Source organism: Symphalangus syndactylus, chromosome 17, assembly GCF_028878055.3.
Source record: "Symphalangus syndactylus isolate Jambi chromosome 17, NHGRI_mSymSyn1-v2.1_pri, whole genome shotgun sequence".
In the NCBI taxonomy this organism is placed as follows: domain Eukaryota; kingdom Metazoa; phylum Chordata; class Mammalia; order Primates; family Hylobatidae; genus Symphalangus; species Symphalangus syndactylus.
Window position 1 is genome coordinate 30,378,218 of NC_072439.2, and position 19,396 is coordinate 30,397,613.

The window sequence follows — 19,396 nt, forward strand, 5'->3', positions numbered from 1 at the left end:
TTTACTTGAGATTTGCCAAAGTATGAAACTAAAATGTTCTGTGTTTTTAATATATGTGGAAGAAAACAAAATCGCCATGAATCAAAAATTGTGGGATATTTATCAGGGAAAAGTGTTCATTGCTTCTAAAGTTTCCACACATTTATGTATTCTAGAAGTGTAACTTTAACAAGTGTTTCTGTTTAAAAATAGAGCATTTCTATTCAGATTAACATTTCTTGAGATAGGCAAAAGAAATTCAATTTAACAAAATGCCAATGAATCTGAGAGAAGGGTTGTCTAGCATCTGTAATCTTAGTGAAATAAGAGGAAAATAAAAGTATCATACATAACAAGTTTAAATACAAAAAGTACATTTGGTGATTTCAAATTCCATGTAAAAGTGTTGGGAGCCAGATGAGTATGGCAGTTAGGATGCTCCGACTACAAGTGACAGAAAATCATGGTTTCAATAGCCTTAGTTGGGTTTTATTTGAAAATTTACTAATTCACTAATTAAGAAACTCAGAAAATAACAGGAAAGGACAACTTCAGGATTGGTTATTCCAGTGACGCGAAAAGACAATGAACAACTTAGTTTATTCCGGTATCTCTGCTCTACCGCCGACCCCCACACTTACTGACTTTGCTCTTTGACTTACCCAGAGTTCCAGACATCACACCCAGACATGGCAACGATAACCACCAGCAAAGGAGATTAACTTTTTATATTCTGATTTTAAAAAGTGAAGAAAATTTTCCAAATGTTCCCCCAATATATTTTTCTTCTCATACAATTGGCCAGAACTACAAACTATTCCCATACTTTAAGTTTATTGGTTGGTAGAATGGAACCTCCATCTACTAGCTTAGACAAATCAGGATTCACTTCCTGCTACCAGGGATGGGTCGAATTCTTTGAGTGCAAAGGAGAGAAACCTGAACAAAGTCCAGACATTTTGGGAAGAGGTCAGGTGGTGGAGAGCAGCGCGATAGAGAGTGGATTTTCATAGGCCGCTTCAAGTGTATATTATGATGCAACCTGCTGTTTTTAAACAATATAAATAATTTTCTTAGAATATTTGCATTGTAACTACAAGCATAATTATCTAGATGAAATAAATATGGTGATTGTTAACTGTTTTTATTATTTTATTAGGAAAGCACTTAATGGTTTCCTACTAGTTGCCAGAGACCCTGCTAGAAACTAGGAATAAAATGTTATTTTTATTCTGAGTATTGTAGATGTCAAAGCTATCATTAAAAAATGACTTTGCAGGCTTGCTTCAGCAGTAATATACTAAAAGTGTAATGATACAGAGACGATTAGCATGGCCTCTGTGCAAGGATGACACGAAAAAGAAAAAAATACTTTGCTATGTAGACTCTAAATTATTTGCTTATAGTTAGTAGTCTATTAAAAATTAATTTTAAAAAGTTACCTCATAAAGAGACTGTTAGGTGACGCAAGGCGCCGAAAGAAGGCGCTTGTTCCGAGTTCTTCTTTACCCAGCACTAAGTCGGCCCGCCAAATGAGACCCAATAAAAGAAGGCACCTCCTACTCCTCCCTTCAGGCCCGCCCCCCATCCAATCATTTATAGCCCTGGGGGCTATAAATTACTCCACCCAACAGCTCTCTCTCTCTCTCTCTCTCCTGCGCGACCTGACCTCAACCTCTCCAATAAAGATCTCTTGGCCGTACTCGGTGTGGTTTGAGTTTGCCGGCATCCCTTTCAGAGACTATTGCTTTTCATTGATCTGATATAGAGGAACAATTAATGCAGAGGATTCCTATAAGGAGGATACAATGTATAATGTAGGGAGTAATGTCACCAAATTGAACTCTTCAATATCTAAAACAGGAAGTATCATAGTTATGTTTTTATAAAATATGTTTCAACTTGGCCAGTGGCATAATGGCAAATGACAATTCTCTCTCTCTTTCTCTCTCTCTCCCTCACACACACACACACACACACACACACACATCTCAAAAGGGCAAAACAACGTGGCCAGGCAGGCAGCATACCTGTCAAATAGCCTGTTTCCAAAGTCAATAGTGGGTTGTAAATAGGCTCTAATAAGATAAGGAAATGTTGACATAAAGTTAAGCAGAGTAAATGTCTTTACTAAAGGACTTCTTAGAGCTTTTACTATGTTAATATGCAGTTATCTAAACAGCTAATATTTATTGAGAATTTACTGAATGCTACATACTGGTTGGCACACAGTGCTTTAAATATTTTATCTAATCAACATGATAATTCTATGAGGAAAGTACTAGTTGTATTTTTATTTTAAGACAAGAAACTGGAACCCAGCTAGAAGCTGAGCTGGGAAAAAGGGCAGCAGGAAGAAGGTGGCTATCTTCTGTAGTTCATTCAAGAGCCTACTTAGACTTCAAAATTATTTCCATAGCTGAATGGAGGGCTTTCTAGGAGTAAGATTATGATTTCTCTCATAAAGCAATTCTGGGTCTGTTCTTCCATATACAACATGAACACAGTAATTGTAACCCAGAACACTGTTAAGCAAAGGAGTCCATTATAAGAAAAATGATAAATCTCAGTAAAGTATCTATAAAATATCTATGTAACATGAGTCTCTATTGAATCAAACTATATAATCCTAACTTATTAAATACTTGATGTCTTACATTGGATGTTTGGATATAAGCCCATTAATTGATAGGTTTCCGTAAAAGTGATTTTGGGTTTTGACGTAGTGGATGTATTTTTAAGGGTTGAGCTTCTTATTTTTAGCATAAACATATACTATACATGTTAATATTAGCCCAGACAGGCCAAGCAAAAATAATTTGTACATAAAGATAATGTATTGCAAGATTATTAAAATAAGCATAAACAAACCAGAATACAGTTTGGCCTATTTGTAGTTTGTAGTAACAATGCATGTATTATAATTTTACAGTGTAATTACCTTAAGGAAATTGTATAGACATACCACTTAAGATATTATACCCTGAATTCCAAATGTAGTATTATTACTATTAAGATGCAGAAGAAAAGATTAAACACAGAGGACCCTATATATTTTAAAATTATTGTTTGCTTTTATAAGGAATAGTGGGAAAAAAGCAAAAAGTGATAAAAACATAAACACATAATTGTACATAGTAGAGGAAAAGTGAGGTAAAAAGAATACTCAAGACTTTAATATCTCTACCAACTTTGTAAAAGTATCTAGTACAGAATTAAAGGGATATATAATTGAATTAGATGTTTTGCAATTGATCGTATTAATATTCAGTACACTAACATTTGTAGTATTGAAGTATAGAGAAATAAAATTGACTGTCTTTATATCATTTAGACCCACTAAAGTGTCAAATAATAACAATGTATTTAAAACAGATTTTTTATTAGTTTTAATCTTGAAAGTAGCTATGAACTATGCCTTGGAGCATTTAACAATATTTAATCTGCGAAAACATGGCAAATGGTAAATCCCTGCATAGCTTGGAAGGAAACATATGCTCTACAAGAGATAAGTGTAAATATGTATATTCTGAGCAGATTTTCATTTTTAATCTCAAGTTCTTTGGGGTAAATTGTATTTTTGAATTTTAAGCGTTTTGTTCAGCTTATTGCAGTAAATCCTCATGCTTCCACAATTATTACTTCTTATAAGCATTTTTGCAACGAAAAGAATGCCAATTCTTATCACATTAAATTGCCTTATGAAGAATTATCAACTTTTGTTGCTTCACTGCTTCCTTTCATATCAGCTTTTTTTTAAGAAAACTATTTGCTCCATATCAGCCTGGTTTATACTAAGCTATTATACATTAATGTTTGCTATATACATTGAAATATGGCATCTTCTTCAATGCACAAAATACTCTATCTTGCATGCTTTGATAATGTCACAATATGAGTACACCACTGGTGATTCAATTTGTATTAAGAGATTGCTGTCTCTCTGAGTATTTTCTAACAGGGGTCTTTCAGACATATTTAAAAATGATGATAATTTACATGGTTCTCTCCATGAACATTTTTGCTATACAGTACTGAGAAATTCTGTATTTTTAAATATGAATTTTTTGTTCTCTCTTGAGAAATTTGAGTGGCAGCTGCTGTTCACTGCTGAAACTAGGTCATCAGTACCAGCCTACAATTTCTGAGAAAATATGTTTAAAAGTTAATCTAGGAGTGTGGTGTGAATCTATTAATAGTAAATGACACTACTGACAATTTCAAATTTAGGATTTTTCCCTCATGAGTGTAAAATAGTAAATAAATAAACATTTTGTAGGAAAAAGAACGTTTCTGTGGCCATTCTTTTGTGCATATATATTAAGTTTAGCACACTGAAGCACAATTCTGTTGACCTTTTTCAACTTCACCTAAACATAAACTTTCTTATCAATTCTTTTAAACATTGTACATATAATTTTTTTCAGATTGTATTAGATTCAAGCATCTAATCTGGAGAGTAAAATATAATAGCCTGCAGCACAAAGCCACCTTGAGCTTTGTATGGAAAAAAAATTCTATGATGTTTCTCCTCAGATAAGTGAGGTGATATAAAATAGAGACTAAGTTGGAATGATTACCTCACCCTTTACCTCCTGGCACCAATATTTTGGTAAACTTTATAAATTTCATCTAGTTTCCCTCACCTAAGTTCTGTGTGTACTTGGGCATAGAAGGTAAACTACACCACACACTCAATAGACTGATGGAAAAGAAGAACTTTCCATGAGATGGGAAATTTCAAATACTCTTGGTCAAGAAAATATATATAACTTCCTGTCACCTTCTTCATTTATTTGATGACCCATCATGGAATATTGGCTAGAGTAAATTATTGTGGTTTGTTTGGGATGGTCTAACAGACACAAAATTCACCTTGTGGGATCCTGGTTGGGGAACACCCAAAAGAAATAAACAGCAATTCTTGAGAGATTTCAAGAACTGAGTGAGGCTTGTGTAACTTGGATGGAAGAGGACGTGTTTGAAAACTCCACGGACAGGAAGAACAACACATTCCTAATCACAAATGCTGATTTTTAATTAAGTTGCTTCTTTCTCAGATATTCTAAGAGCTTAAAGAATACTGCATTAAAAAATTAATATGTTTAGTAATTCTCAAGGACACATTTAGACCAACTAACATAGAAGTAAAATCAACAATATCTAGTTAGTTACTAAAGGCCTGATCATTCATTCAAGACTATGATGGTTAATTTTTTTCATGTGTGTCAACAGACTGGGATAAGGGATGCCCAGATAGCTGGTAAAATACAATTTCAGGGTGTATCTGTGAGAAGGTGTTTCCAGGATGGATTAGCGTTTGAATCAGCAGACTGAGCAAACAAGATCCACCTTTATCAGATGTGGGTGGGCACCATCCAACCATCCAGTCTGTAGCAGGACCTGAACAGATAAGGCAAAGGAAGTGCAAGCTCTTTCTTACTGAGCTGGTACTTACATTTTCTCCTGCCCTTGGGTATAAAAGCTCCTTGTTCTTGAGCCTTTGGACTTAAACTGAATAACACCACTAGCTCTCCTGGATCTCCAGCTTGCAGACAACATATCATGAGACATTTCATCCTCCATAGTCATGTGAGCCAATTCCCACCATAACCCTCCTCTTAATATATCTAGATATTCCTATTGGTTCTGTTTCTCTGGACAATCCTTACTAATACAAGAGGACACAATTCCAGCATGAGGAAATTACACAACTAGGTTTTGGAATCTTACCCCAACACCATCATTCCCCCTTCATTCTCCCTAGATGATTTGGCAAGTGCCTTCTGTTATTAGAGAATGTCTTCTGAAAGGCTGCTGAAATAACATCTACTTGTGAGATTCCACAAGTTGCTTCAACCTAGAAAATCTACCTTGGTGCTGAGCACTGTCTCTCTCCCCACTCCAAGTAATGATAGGGTAACTTTGTTTTTGCCCTGAGAAGTAGCCATCCTGAGATACTCCTCAGTCTAGGCAAACATATCTGTCTATTACTCTGGTCTGTATGCCAAGATCTAGCCTTAGCCTAGCATTTCTTTTTTCTTTTCTTTTTTCTTCTTTTTTGAGAGAGAATTGGGACTACTGGTGCATGCTACCATGCCCGGCTAATTTTTGCATTTTTTGTTTGTTTGTTTGTTTGTTTGTTTTTTGTGGGGACAGGGTTTTGCTATGTTGCCCAGGCTGTTCTCAAACTGTTGGGCTCAAGTGATCCACCTGCCTTGGCCTCCCAAAGTGCTGAGATTACAGGCATGAGCATCCAGCCTAGCCCAGCATTTCTGTCTTCTGTACCTCGGGACCTAAATGCTCAAGTAGTATTTCATACTCAGCACCCCATAATTTGTTTTAATATTAATAGCTAACAGATACTTAACATGCACTATAAGCAAGGCACTCTTCTTAGCACTTTTATAATATTAACTATTTTAATCCTTAGAGCTGTAAATCAAACAATTCTGTGAATACTTACCCTCTTTCAAAGATGAGAAAAAGAGGCACAGAGGAAAAAATAATAACCTACCTAAGGTCGCACAGCTGGTAAGTAACAGCGTGAGAATTAAAGTCCGGCTTCAAGATACTCAGATTTTGCCAATACCTGGTACTGTTTTTGTATTACCTTTAATAACAATAAACTTTTCTTTCAGGTTTTAATAATGACTATCCCAGTCACTAAGGCTGAAAAATTTCAGAATATTTTTTACTTCTTCCTTTACTTTGCCGATTCTGCTTTCAAAATGTCTCCCCTCTAGGTTCTCTTCCTTTGACTACAAATTATTCCAGATTCAACTTGGGTATTTGTTTCTACCCGCTGGGACAAATACAATATTCTGTGGATATTTTCATAGCAGCACATATAAATATGTTGCATTCTTGTGATGGCAGTAATCATGTAACATTATATGATAGTAGCACAATCTATTTGCAAGATGGTCATCCTTTGTTATATAATCTTTTAATCTTTGCCAATATGGCATTAGAAGATTTTTTTTTTATGTGTTACAAATATGTTCCAGTTTCCATGTCTTTTGATTTTTTTTGAAGATACTTTTACTATTCAAGAGTTTTGACTTTCTAATTGGTCAAATAATTCAATTTTTTTTTTCTCAGCAGCTTCTCTGTTTTCTAAAATGCATAAAAGAGTTATGACTCACATAAAAAGAAGTCCATCTTTTTTTCCTGCTACTTTTAGGTTGCTTGTTTACATGTGCGTATAAATATTTACTTGCTTTGGGGGTGTTCAGGTAGTTATTGTTTGCTTTTTGTTGTTAGTTTGTTTTACATTTACACTTTTTCTCTATCTAGCATTTGTTCTTGCTCAAGGTAAAGTAAGGATTGGGCTCCGTAAGATATGCCTCTGCAAGTAATCCCAGCACAACTATTGAAATATTTCCTCCACCGACTTGAAATGCAAACTTTATCATAAACTAAAGGTCTAGTGATTTTCAATTAATTTTTTCAGGTTTTCCAGTTGTATTACATTTACATCAATTACAAATAATGGTACATTTTTCCTTCTCTTTTGAAAGTATCTGATATTGTTTTGCCTGATTTCACAGTCATCTAAACCTAATATACAATAAGTATGGTGATAGTAAAAATCCTTGTTTTGTTTCTAATTTTAATGAGACTTTTTAAATTTTATCATTCAGTTTTAATCTATAATTTTAATTTTACTTAGACTTTTAAAAAATAAGTAACGTGTGGTGAATTTCATCAGATGTCTTTTCAGCATCTATGAAGATACCAAGTTTTTCTCATTTCACTTAGTAATATGGTAGATTTTATTAATGTCTTTGCTAACGCCAAACCATGGGGGCTTTAGTAGAACCGCACTATTTGATCGTGTTGTGTGTTTCTTTTAATAACCAACTTGATTCTATCTGTAAATATTTTATTTTGCCTTGTATTAATACCATCAATATTTATAACAAACTGTTCTGTAGTTGCCTTTTAGGGAAGATATGTATAAGATTTTAATATCAATTTTAGAGTACACTTTGTAAAACGTGTTTGGAAGCTTTCTTTCTCTAGGTAATGAAACAGTGTAAACCTCTCCAATTCAACATGTGGCTTGTTAACTAACAGCATCAGCATCACCTGGGAACTTGCTGGAATTGTACATCCCACCCAAATCAATAGAATCAGAATCTGTATTTTAATAACATCTCCAAATCATTGGTAAGTTTGAGAACACTGCTATTAATAATATTAGAATTTTATGTTTTTGAAGGCTTAGTAGAACTCACTAGAGAAAAAAATTCCCTAGTGTTCTGTATGTGTATATATTTGGAGAGGGCAAAGGACAGCTGTTTGACAACCTTTCTTATTAAAGTTGATCTGTTTATCTAACCTGAAGTCAATTTGCCTAATTTATATGTTCTGAGAAAAAGACAAACCAAGGATTGCATAAACTTAATCGAAGTGCTCTTTTTTTTACTTATTTTTATGTCTTATAAATGTTTGATGTTTTCTCTCCCTTTTTTAGTATAAATTATGTGCATTTTGGCTTCACCCCTTTGTTCTACATTATGTTACTTACTGCTCCACTTTTCAAGGAAGCAAACTTGTATGTGTTGGTTATAGTTTGATGGTATTCTTGATCACCAGTTTCTGTGCAACTATCTATTTCTTCTTTTTATTTCCTTACCTTTCATGGATATTTTTCTTGTTTAAGATACAACATGTAATTTATGAATTCCTGCATTTCTTATCTGTTTGCATTGTTCTTTTTGCACAGACTCTACTACTAAAAGCTCTCAATAAAAATACAGTATTTTAATTTATAGGTAATGTTTGAAATTACCATTAATTCCCAGCAATCCTTTAATTTCTGTTTTCCCTCTTGATCTAATTTGTGAAATAAAAAACAAATTTCTTATTTTAGATTGATGTGGTTGGATTTTGAGTTTTTTCATCTTGGTTATTTATCCCTAGTTTTTTTTGCACATTTGTCACAGAATGCAGTCATCCTTGCTATTTCAACAGTTGGAATTTAAGAAAGTGTCCTTTAGGAGCTAATATTTGGTCAATGTTTCATGGGAACTTGATGTTTTATTTTAGGATGTAATTTAATTTTTTTTAGTTTATTTTAATAATATTATTTATATGCTTAAATGTTTCTGTTTACTTCGCCTTGTATTGAAAGAAGCAAGCAAAAACATTTAAGGATACATATATCTTTTAGGACAGATTTTTCTATTTTTACTTTTGCTTCCTGCAGGATTCTTTTCTAGATTTTGATTCTATGTTATTCGGTATAGAAATATTCATGTTAAAGAGATCATTTGGAATTGCATTGTTTAATCTTTATAAAATTTTCCTTTTTATTGAAGTTTTTGCTGTAAATTCAACCTGTACATATACTCTTAGCCGAATCACTGCTTTCTTAATATTAATTTTTGGCATTTGCTTCATCTGTTTACAGTTACAGTTTTACTTTTATTCAGAGATTTAAATACCAATTTGTTTTAGAATTATTTAAGTATAGTTTATATATTCTATCAAATATATTTTCTGGTAATACTTTTTATTTGCTAAATTAATTTATAACAGGTACAATTAGTGATACAATAATTTTTCCTTAATTTATCATTTTAATTTGTTAGATTTTGTGTGTTAAATATTTCCTATTTCTATCATTTACTATATTATCCATGTTTTTGCTTTAGTTTATATATATTTTGCTTCTCATCTTTTGATGGTTTATTTTAGTATTTTTATGTTCTTATGAAAAACTTCATATTTTAATAATATATTTAAACTTCTATGCTTCCTCTATTTGATACTTGTAATAAAGAAAACAGTGGATATATTTTCCTCTACTTGCCTTCCTTTTATGCTTTCACCTCCTGCTTTTTTATTTTGAAATTTTCATACATTTAAAGTTTATAATTTTCTGTTATCTTAACTATTGTTATTTTTTGGGGCTACATTATGTATTTAAGTGGCCTTAGAACTACTTCTTCACTTCTGAACTCTTTTTTGGATGTTTTCTCAGTTAGAATTTTATTATTCACTCAATTATGTAAAAGGAGTTTAGAGGTGCCATAGTGTTTTAATTTTCATATGTTTGGGACTATTTTACTCTTGCATTTTTACTTGAAGGATAATCTTAGGTTAGAGTTTAATATCTTGACATTTTTATGGGCTGTATATCACTGTCATTTTGGAGTAAAGAATTTTGGAGTAAAGAAGTCTGAGATTAGTTTGATTTTTGCCCCTTTCATATACAATTTAGTACGTTGCCAGAATGTCTTAAGGATTCTAATATTTGAAAGACTGCAGCCTTCAAGGATACATCTCAATACTGATTAATTTTGTATCAACTCTTCCTAGGACACAACATGCTTTTAAATTTGCTTATAATATTAAATTTCAGAAAAATACTTTTCTTATAAGTTTGATTTTATTTCAATCTGTTTTATTCTTAGAGAGACATGTTAGCCACACATTGTAGATACCTGTTTTCAGTTCGTAACAATTATTTAACTGTGACCATTTTATCTTGTCATTGTCATTTCATTTTGATTTGTTTTATCAGGCCTGTGTTTCCTGACTCAGAGTTTCCTGTTGTGTTTCTTCTAGTTTTATTGCCTTCCTTTCAGTAATCTTTTTTTCCCCTCAATTCCTGCATTGGGGCTTCTACATACACTTAGTACAAGCTATACTGTATTTCACAGCTCTACTCTGGCTTTAATAACTGGTCTTCCCCCTTTTTATTGTTACTGTTATCATTAGGAATAAAAATTGAGAAGAAAAATATTTGTTCCATCAATCCTAAATATAGTGTACCTATTACTTCAAATACATTCCACATTTATCTTTTGTCAAAATACTGAAATTAAAAAGATTTTTAAAATCAGGAAGGGAATTCTACTTTCACTGATGATAAAGTACTTTGTATTAGACTAACTCTGTCATCAAAAGCAACTGTGAAAGTGGACAAGAGAAGAGAAGATATTCAAAAGAGACCTCTTCAAGGATATCTGGTGAGCAAAGAGCCAAGAGTTAAGGAGCTGAGATTTTGGAGAAAAGAGAAATGCTTTGAGGAAAGACAGACTTCCACTACCGCTATTTTCCTTTTGGGTATTTGCTAATCCCAGCACAAGGCAAGAAGGTCAAACAGGAAGTGTAAAGTATAGAGCCTACAACTATGTCATGCTATGGAGAAAACAAACAGTAGAGCTCAGGGCTGGCAAAGCAGTTAGGGATTTGAGGGGACAAGATGCCAGATAGCTTTTCTCTAGTTGAACAGACATCTCAAAAGTATGAAATTGGACCTCTTTCGTATCTTTTTCAAAAACCTTACTTTCTTTACATACTCTAGCTTCTCAACTACTTCTCAAATATTCTTTCAACTGGTCACATCTTTCTAGTTGCCTCATTAACTAATGAGCTGAATAAAATTGTTGATGCATATTCATCCTAGATTTTCATAATAGTAATTATATTATATTATTGAAAATTATATTTTGATATATTTATTTCAAATCTATAAAAGAAAATGAAATTGACAATGATGTGCCCATATCCAACAAGATAAATAAAATATCACCAGTGTATGTTGAAATTCGTTGTGTTTTTTCCTTGATCCCTCATCACACTCTCCTCAGCTCCCTCCATACCCTAATTAACAGATTGTTTGACATTGATGCTTTTCGTAAATTTCTTTAGTACATATTCCTATAAGATAATTACATTCATACAATGAGACATGTATAATAAATATATATTAATATGTGTGTATTCCTTTATAACAGATTAATGTTTGCAAGCTTTTATAACTTATGTATTTGTATTTGTATAACTTACATGTTCGTATTCTTCTTCACCTCACTTTTTTCTACTCAATGTTATATTTGAGAGATGCATCCATATTGACAGATGTAGCTCCAGTTCACTCACTTTAACTGCTGTACAATAATCCATTGTATAAAATACCACTTTTAGATAAAGGCTTCTATTAATGTTTAGGTAGCTCAGATTTATTCTTATACATTTTCCCTTCCCGTGTGTGTAAGACACTCCCTGAAACATATTATAAGGAATAAAATTTGGGTTCATAGGAACTTTACTAGGTATTTCCACATTGATCTCCCAAGTGCATTTACCACTTTACCCTTGCATACCATAACTTGGTATTGCCATTTTTAAGACTGTTCCCTTTCAGAGGAATGGCAAATATATCTCATGTTTTTTTTTTTTCTTTATTTTATTCTCTTCATTATAAGTGTCATTGACTATCTTCTATTACTTAAACAGGCTGGTTTCTTCTGTAAATTGCTATTGATGAAGGATTTTTGCTCCTTAGCTCAGCTAAATCCAGGTTCTTGTCTCACAACCAGGAATAATTAGACACACATTCACATTGAGAGGTGAGGAGGGCAGAATTTATTAAGCAAAAAGGGAGCTCTCAGCAGAGAGAGGGGTCCTGCCAGCAGGCTCCCACCTCACAGATCAAATACCAGGCCACCACACACGAGATGAAGAGGGTATCCTCCCATGGATAAAGTATAAATTCCTGCTGACTCCACCGCACTCCACAGAGCATGTGGGCCTCCAGTCCACTGCAGGCATGCCCAGGCAAGACCCTGTGAGGGTTTTCTTAACTGTAAAAACACATCTGGTGCAAACACTGGTGGGGCGGGTTGGAGATTCTCCAGGGACCCTTACTTATCTGCCTAGGCATTTGTCTGCCTCCTGCCTCTATCACTAGTATGTGAATGTTGCTCTTTTTTCCCCTTATTATATGCCTACATAATGTAGAAGTTTTTTCATATTCTACATCACTAATCATTTGTAAATTACAGGTGTTGCAAATAGTTTCTTGATCTGTCATTGATTTTTTTATGTTTTATAGTATTATTTTGGTGAAAGAAAGAAGTTCTGCATTATGATTCTAGGCAAATACGTCAATCTTTTCTCTTATGGTTTTTTCTCTTTGTGTCTTGTTAAGTAAATCCAATTCTACTCTCAGGTTATAACGATACATTTCTATAGTCCTATATATATTTTTAAATCTTATTGAACTTTGCATGAATTCTTTCAGCAATTCACTTTTTTTATAGAATGGCAGTTAGAGACTCCATTTTAGATTTTTTCCTTTGGATAACCAATTGTCTTAATATATTTATTGAAGAGTATATCCTTTTTACAAAAATCAATGGTGCCACCTCTGACATAATTCAAGTTGCCATATATGTTCAGTTCTGGTCCTGAACTCTCACTTGTGTTCTATTGATCTCATTATTCATCACTGCACTGAGGTGAACTCAGTGCAGTGATGAATAATGGTTTAGAAATTGTCATCTAGCTTACTTTTGAGGAGTTCAAAATGATCGTATTTTCTTCCCTTTTAATAATCCATTTACCAAATAATAAGCACCTGCTGTAGGCCTGGAAATATTCTTGATGCTAGACAGAATTAAATAACTAGGGTAAACTGGCCTTAGGAAGCTAACATTTTGTGGAACTATCAGATGATTAACAGATAGATGTATAATGCAATGTTAGTGATAGGCAATATATAGAAATATAAACTGAATGAGAAAATAAGACAAGAAGAACGGACTATCTTAAGTAAAGTCAACCACAAAAGGATTCTCTTTAGAGGGAATGTTTGACTTGAGAACAGTGAAAGACAGAAATAAACCAAGTGATTACCTGTAGTAAGAATATTTGGGGCAAAAGGAAACAAGTACAAAGGCCCTGAGGTGAAAATGCATGCCTTTGAGAAGCAGAAGAAAGTATGGTTTCACTAGAATGGAGTAAACAAGTGTGGGAGGGAGACGAAGAGGCCAGAATGAGCGACAGGAAACCTTATACCTAGGGCTTGGAAGGTTATAGTAAGAATTTAGGATTATTTTAAGTGTCTTAGGAAGACTTCTGAGCAAGAGACTGATAGAATCATTTATATATGTCAATAACATTGTTTAGGATGTTGCATGAACTGCTTCTAGGAAGGTAAGTGTAGAAGCAGATTTGGAAGCAATTTAAATGGTCTGGGCAAAGATAATTTGGCTTAGATTGGGATGGTAGCAACGGAAGTGGAGATAAATGATTTCATTTAATCTATACAGCCGGTCCTCTGTGCCTCCTGTTTCTGCAACTGTGGATTCAACCACAAATGGAAAATGTTAAAATGTATGTGTGTGTATACAATATAACAATACAAGTAATATAAAATTTAAAAAATAATACAGTATAACAACTATTTACATTTTATGAGGTATTATAAGTAATCTAGAGGCCATTTAAATTATACAGAAGGATTTGCTGTAGGTTATATGCAAATATTAAGGCACTTTATATCAGAGACTTGAGCATCTGCAGATTTTTCGGTATGGAAGGGTTCTGCAACCAATTCTCTGCAGATACTGAGGGACAGCTGTATTCAAATGGAATATATATAGCATCTGAGGAATTGTAAAATATGTAAAATATAACTGAAAAACGGTTAACATTTTCTGAGTAATGATGAGGTTCATTTGTGGCCTAATAAAGACGGAACAGGAGCATGTTTGGAGAGAGAAGAAATAGAAAAAAATAAGTTATTTTTTTGGAACGGGTATGTTTGCCATATCTACTAGAAATTCAGGTGGAGGCATTCAGTAAACAGTTGAATATATGAGTTGGAGATCAGGAGAGAAGCTGAGGCCAGTGGTATCAATTAGATATGGTCACCTAGCTTTGAGTTTAAAGTGCAGAAGAGAAATGCACTGGAGTCTTAAAGAATTCCAATGTTTAGGGGTAGGAAGATGATGCATATCTACCAAAGGAGGCTGTGGGAGTCAATAAAGTAAAGAGGACCAAGTCCAGAAATTGATTCGCACTGCTCAAAGAAATCAGAGATGACACAAACAAATGGAAAAATGTTTCATGCTTATGGATAGGAAGAATCAATATCGTTAAAATGGCCATACTGCCTGAAGCAATTTACAGATTCAATACTATGCCTATTAAACTATCATTGACATTCTTCACAGACCTACAAAAAACTATTTTAAAATTCACGCAGAACCAAAAGGAGTCCAAATAGCCAAGGCAATTCTAAGCAAAAAGAACAAAGCTGAAGGCATCATGCTACCCAACTTCAAACTCTAATACAGGGCTACAGTAACCAAAACAACATGGTACTGATACAAAAACAGACACGTAGACCAATGTAACACAATAGAGAACCCAGAAATAAGTTCCCACATCTACAGCTATCTGATATTTGATAAACCTGACAAAAAACCAGCAATGGGGAAAAGATTCCCTATTCAATAAGTGGTGCTGGGATAACTGGCTGGCCATATGCAAAAGATTAAAATTGGGCCCCTTCCTTATACTGTATACAAAAATTAGCTCAACGTGGATTGAAGACTTAAATGTAAAATCCAAAGTTATGAAAACACTGGAAGACAACCTAGGCAATACCATTCAGAATATAGGCACGAGCAAAGATTTCATGATGAAAATGCCAAAAGCAATTGCAACAAAAGCAAAATTGGCAAATAGTATCTAATTAAACTAAAGAGCTTCTGCACAGCTAAATAAATCATCAACAGAGTAAACAGACAGCCTATAGAATGGGAGAAAAATTTTATTCTGCATCTATAAGGAATTTAAACACATTTACAAGAAAAAAACGAACAACTCCATCAAAAAGTGGTCAAAGGACATGAAAAGACACTTTTCAAAAGAAGACGTACATGTAGCCAACAATCATATGAAAAAAAAAAGCTCATCACTGATCATTGTAGAAATGCAAATCAAGACCACAATGAGATACCATCTCACACCAGTGAGAATGGGTATTATTAAAAACCCAAGAAATGACAGGTGCTGGTGAGGTTGTGGAGAAAAATAAATTGAATGTTTATACACTGTTGGTGGGAATGTAAATTAGTTCAACCACTGTGGGAGACAGTGTGGTGATTCCTCAAAGATCTAAAGACAGAAATACCATGTGACCCAGTAGTCTCATTACTGGGTATATACCCAAAAGAAAATAAATCATTCTATTATAAAGACACAGCCACGCATTATGCTCATTGCAACACTATTTACAATAGCAAAGACATGGAATCAACCTAAATGCCCATCAGTGATAAACCAGATAAAGAAAATGAGAATGTGATCATGTCCTTTTCAGAGACATGGATGGAGCTGGCTGAAGGTCATTATCCTTAGCAAACTAATGCAAGAACAGAAAACCAAATACCATATGTTTTCACTTTTAAGCGGGAGCTAAATTATGAGAATGCATGGACACAAAGAGGGGAAAAACACACAATGGAACATATTGGAGGATGGAAGGTGGGAGGAGGAAAAGGATCAGGAAAGATAACTAATAGGTACTAGGCTTAACACCTGGGTGATGAAAAATCTATACGACAAAACCCCATGACACAAGTTTGCCTAAGCAACAAGCCTGCACATGTACTCTTGAACTTAAAAGTTAAATTGATTTAAGGAGGAGGCAGTAAATACACCATGTCAGACACATTTTTAAATTTCGCCATGAGTATCTTAGATGAAGATAAAATTTACTATAATTGAGAGCAGAAATGAGTGGCATCAAGTTAAGATAGAAATACATCAAGCAGGAAATCTGTTAGGTATTTTTGAAGAAAGCATTCATTTAGGAGACTCCATGTAATACACAGTATGGAATGAGACCACCATTTCTTCTGTTGTCCTTCCCAGCTTCTCCCCAACCTCCCTTTTCCCTAGTTTATAAGACACGAGAAAAGGGAGAAAGCAAAAAGTTGGAAAGAAACAGAAGATAAATAGCTAGACGACCTTGGCGCCACCACCTGGCCCTGGTGGTTAAAATAATAATAATAATATTATTAAACCCTGACCAAAACTACTAGTGTTATCTGTAAATTCCAGACATCGTATGAGAAAGCACTGTAAAACTTTTTGTTCTGTTAGCTGATGTATGTAGCCCCCAGTCACGTTCCTCACGCTTACTTGATCTATTATGACCCTTTCACGTGGACCCCTTAGAGTTGTAAGCCCTTAAAAGGGCTAGGAATTTCTTTTTCGGGGAGCTCGGCTCTTAAGACGCGAGTCTGCCAATGCTCCTGGCTGAATAAAAAACCTCTTCCTTCTTTAATCCGGTGTCTGAGGAGTTTTGTCTGCAACTTCGTCCTGCTATATAGCATTTCTACCTTCAGAACTGGAATATTATCTAGGTCTGTAATTTTCTGAGTAACTTAATAATATAAGGGTCCATGTTTCAACAGACAAGAATAATTAATCTTTTTGTGTTAAGAGATAGGATCCTTGCATAGAAGATGCTAAACTAAATATTACAAAATATTTTAACACTATCCTTATTGCCACATGAGGTTTGTACGCCTTAGTTTTTTAGCCAAGATGATCTGGTTCCTTTCAACTTCTACAGCCTCATTTAAATTTTCTTTTTCCTTTACATCTTATATTCTGCATTCAAGCCATAGTGATTAGTAAATATTAATTGTAATTCCATCAAAAGAGTATGTGTTCTTTCTATTTCCTTTTATACATACTTCCCATTCAGAAATTATCTCATAATTTTGCTGTGAGAATTTAACAATTCTCCCATAATGCACATGACATGACATGACGTGTAGTAAATCCTGTTTACATATCAACTCCTCAGTTATGTTTCTCCTTACTTCAATATCTTTCAGTATAAATTCCATTACTTCTTTTTCTATATAATTTCTGTGCTCTTAGAGAAGCAAAATTCACAAAGTCCCCTAGACAGCAGGTGGCAGAGTTAGGAGGTTTGTCTGGCTCCAAATTTCATGCTCTTTCCATGACAGGATGTGATTTAACCCACTTAATTCATATCCATTCCCTACTTCACAAACTCTTCATGTTGTGCTCTGATGTTGCTTCTAAACCAAGAGAAGCCATTTCATTCAGAAATAAAAATAACTGCTATTCTACCCCTGCCTCCTTTAATGAGGATCAACAGATAGAAGTGTGAACATTCTGAAGGCTAGATAACTTTGTCAAGTCCTTTTCACGTAAAAAAAGAACAATATTACGAAATAAATCCCAATTTAGAGATGGTTTTGAATAATGTCATTTTGTCAATGTGGTTTGGTTACAACAGTGATAAGAAAAAAATATTGATTCCCAGCCAGAGCCACAGTCTGTGTGGAATGTCTACATTCTCCTCATGTCTGTTGGGGTTATCTCCGAGCATTCTGGTTTCCTCCCACATCCCAAAGCTGCTCATCTTAGGCTCATTGGTGCGTCTACACCATTCCAGTATGAGTGTGGGTGTGCATGAGTGCCACGCCAGGGAATGGCATCTAGTCCAGCATGTTTTCCTGCCCTTATCCCTGAGCTGCTGAGATAGGCCCCAGCTACCCATAACCCTGAACTGGCATAATTTAGTAAATTTATTTCAACGATTAATATGATTAATATTTAAATGTTTTGAGTCTTTATTTAGAAGTTTGGTGATGTTTTTGTGACTAGAAGTATGCCAGAGGAAATTAATTTATTTTTACTTATATTTATTTTTTTTTGAGACAAGGTCTCACTCTATTACCTGGGCTGAAGTGCAGTAGCATGATCTGGGATCACTGTAGCCTCGAACTCCTGGACTCTAGCAATCCACCTGCCTCGGCTTCCCAAAGTGCCGGGATTAGAGGCATAAGCCACTGCTCCTGGCCAGAAATTAAATATTGTTTATATCAATTAGCCTATGGTAAAATTGGTTTCATTATAGGTCATTTTACTTAAAGTCACTTTTTCCAAGAACCTAATGTTAACTGAGAAGTTACCATATTAGGTAGGGTCTTCCTAGAAAGCACAATAATTGTTTACCTTTGAGAAGTTACATATACTTTAAAGAAATTAACTTTTATATGAAGAAAAGAAACATTTAATTAAACTACCTTATTCCACATTACAAAAACAGGGGTCAGGAAATAAGCTCGTAACTGGTTCCAGGAAATTTCATAAAAATGAAAAAAAAAATAGAAGACATAACATAAATAAATGATACTAAACCTAATCTCACTAGTGAAGGCTTGTCATATAGATCCCAAACTTATTAGGTTGGTGCAAACGTAACTGCAGTTTGCCATTACTTTCAATGCCAAACACCACAATTACGTTTGCACCAACCAAATACTATAGACAACAGTATCAATTTTAGGAAACCATCAGTTCCAGAGATCTTATTCTGTGGGAACGTTACAGATTGATGACTCCTCAAAACCCCTAACCCTGCCATACCTTGGATAACATAAAGTTCAACTGAATTTATGAGTATTTATGTTTATTAATATTTTTATTTTCATTCAAATATAATTATTAATAGTCCAGTCTTTTTGCCATTCCATTTTTAATATAGTTTTAAAAAGCACAGTTATCTTGGCAGGTTGTTAATAGTTATCTACAGTGAGTAACCACTTTAATTTGA

General features: G+C 34.1%; 1 non-coding gene across 1 annotated transcript; it reads left to right on the forward strand.

Moving 5' to 3' along the window:
* Nucleotides 1–1,258: 1,258 nt before the first annotated feature.
* Nucleotides 1,259–1,362, forward strand: LOC129467105 (U6 spliceosomal RNA). The gene has a single exon (XR_008652254.1). It is a non-coding gene; the product is annotated as a U6 spliceosomal RNA (small nuclear RNA).
* The last annotated feature ends 18,034 nt before the right edge of the window (nt 1,363–19,396 follow it).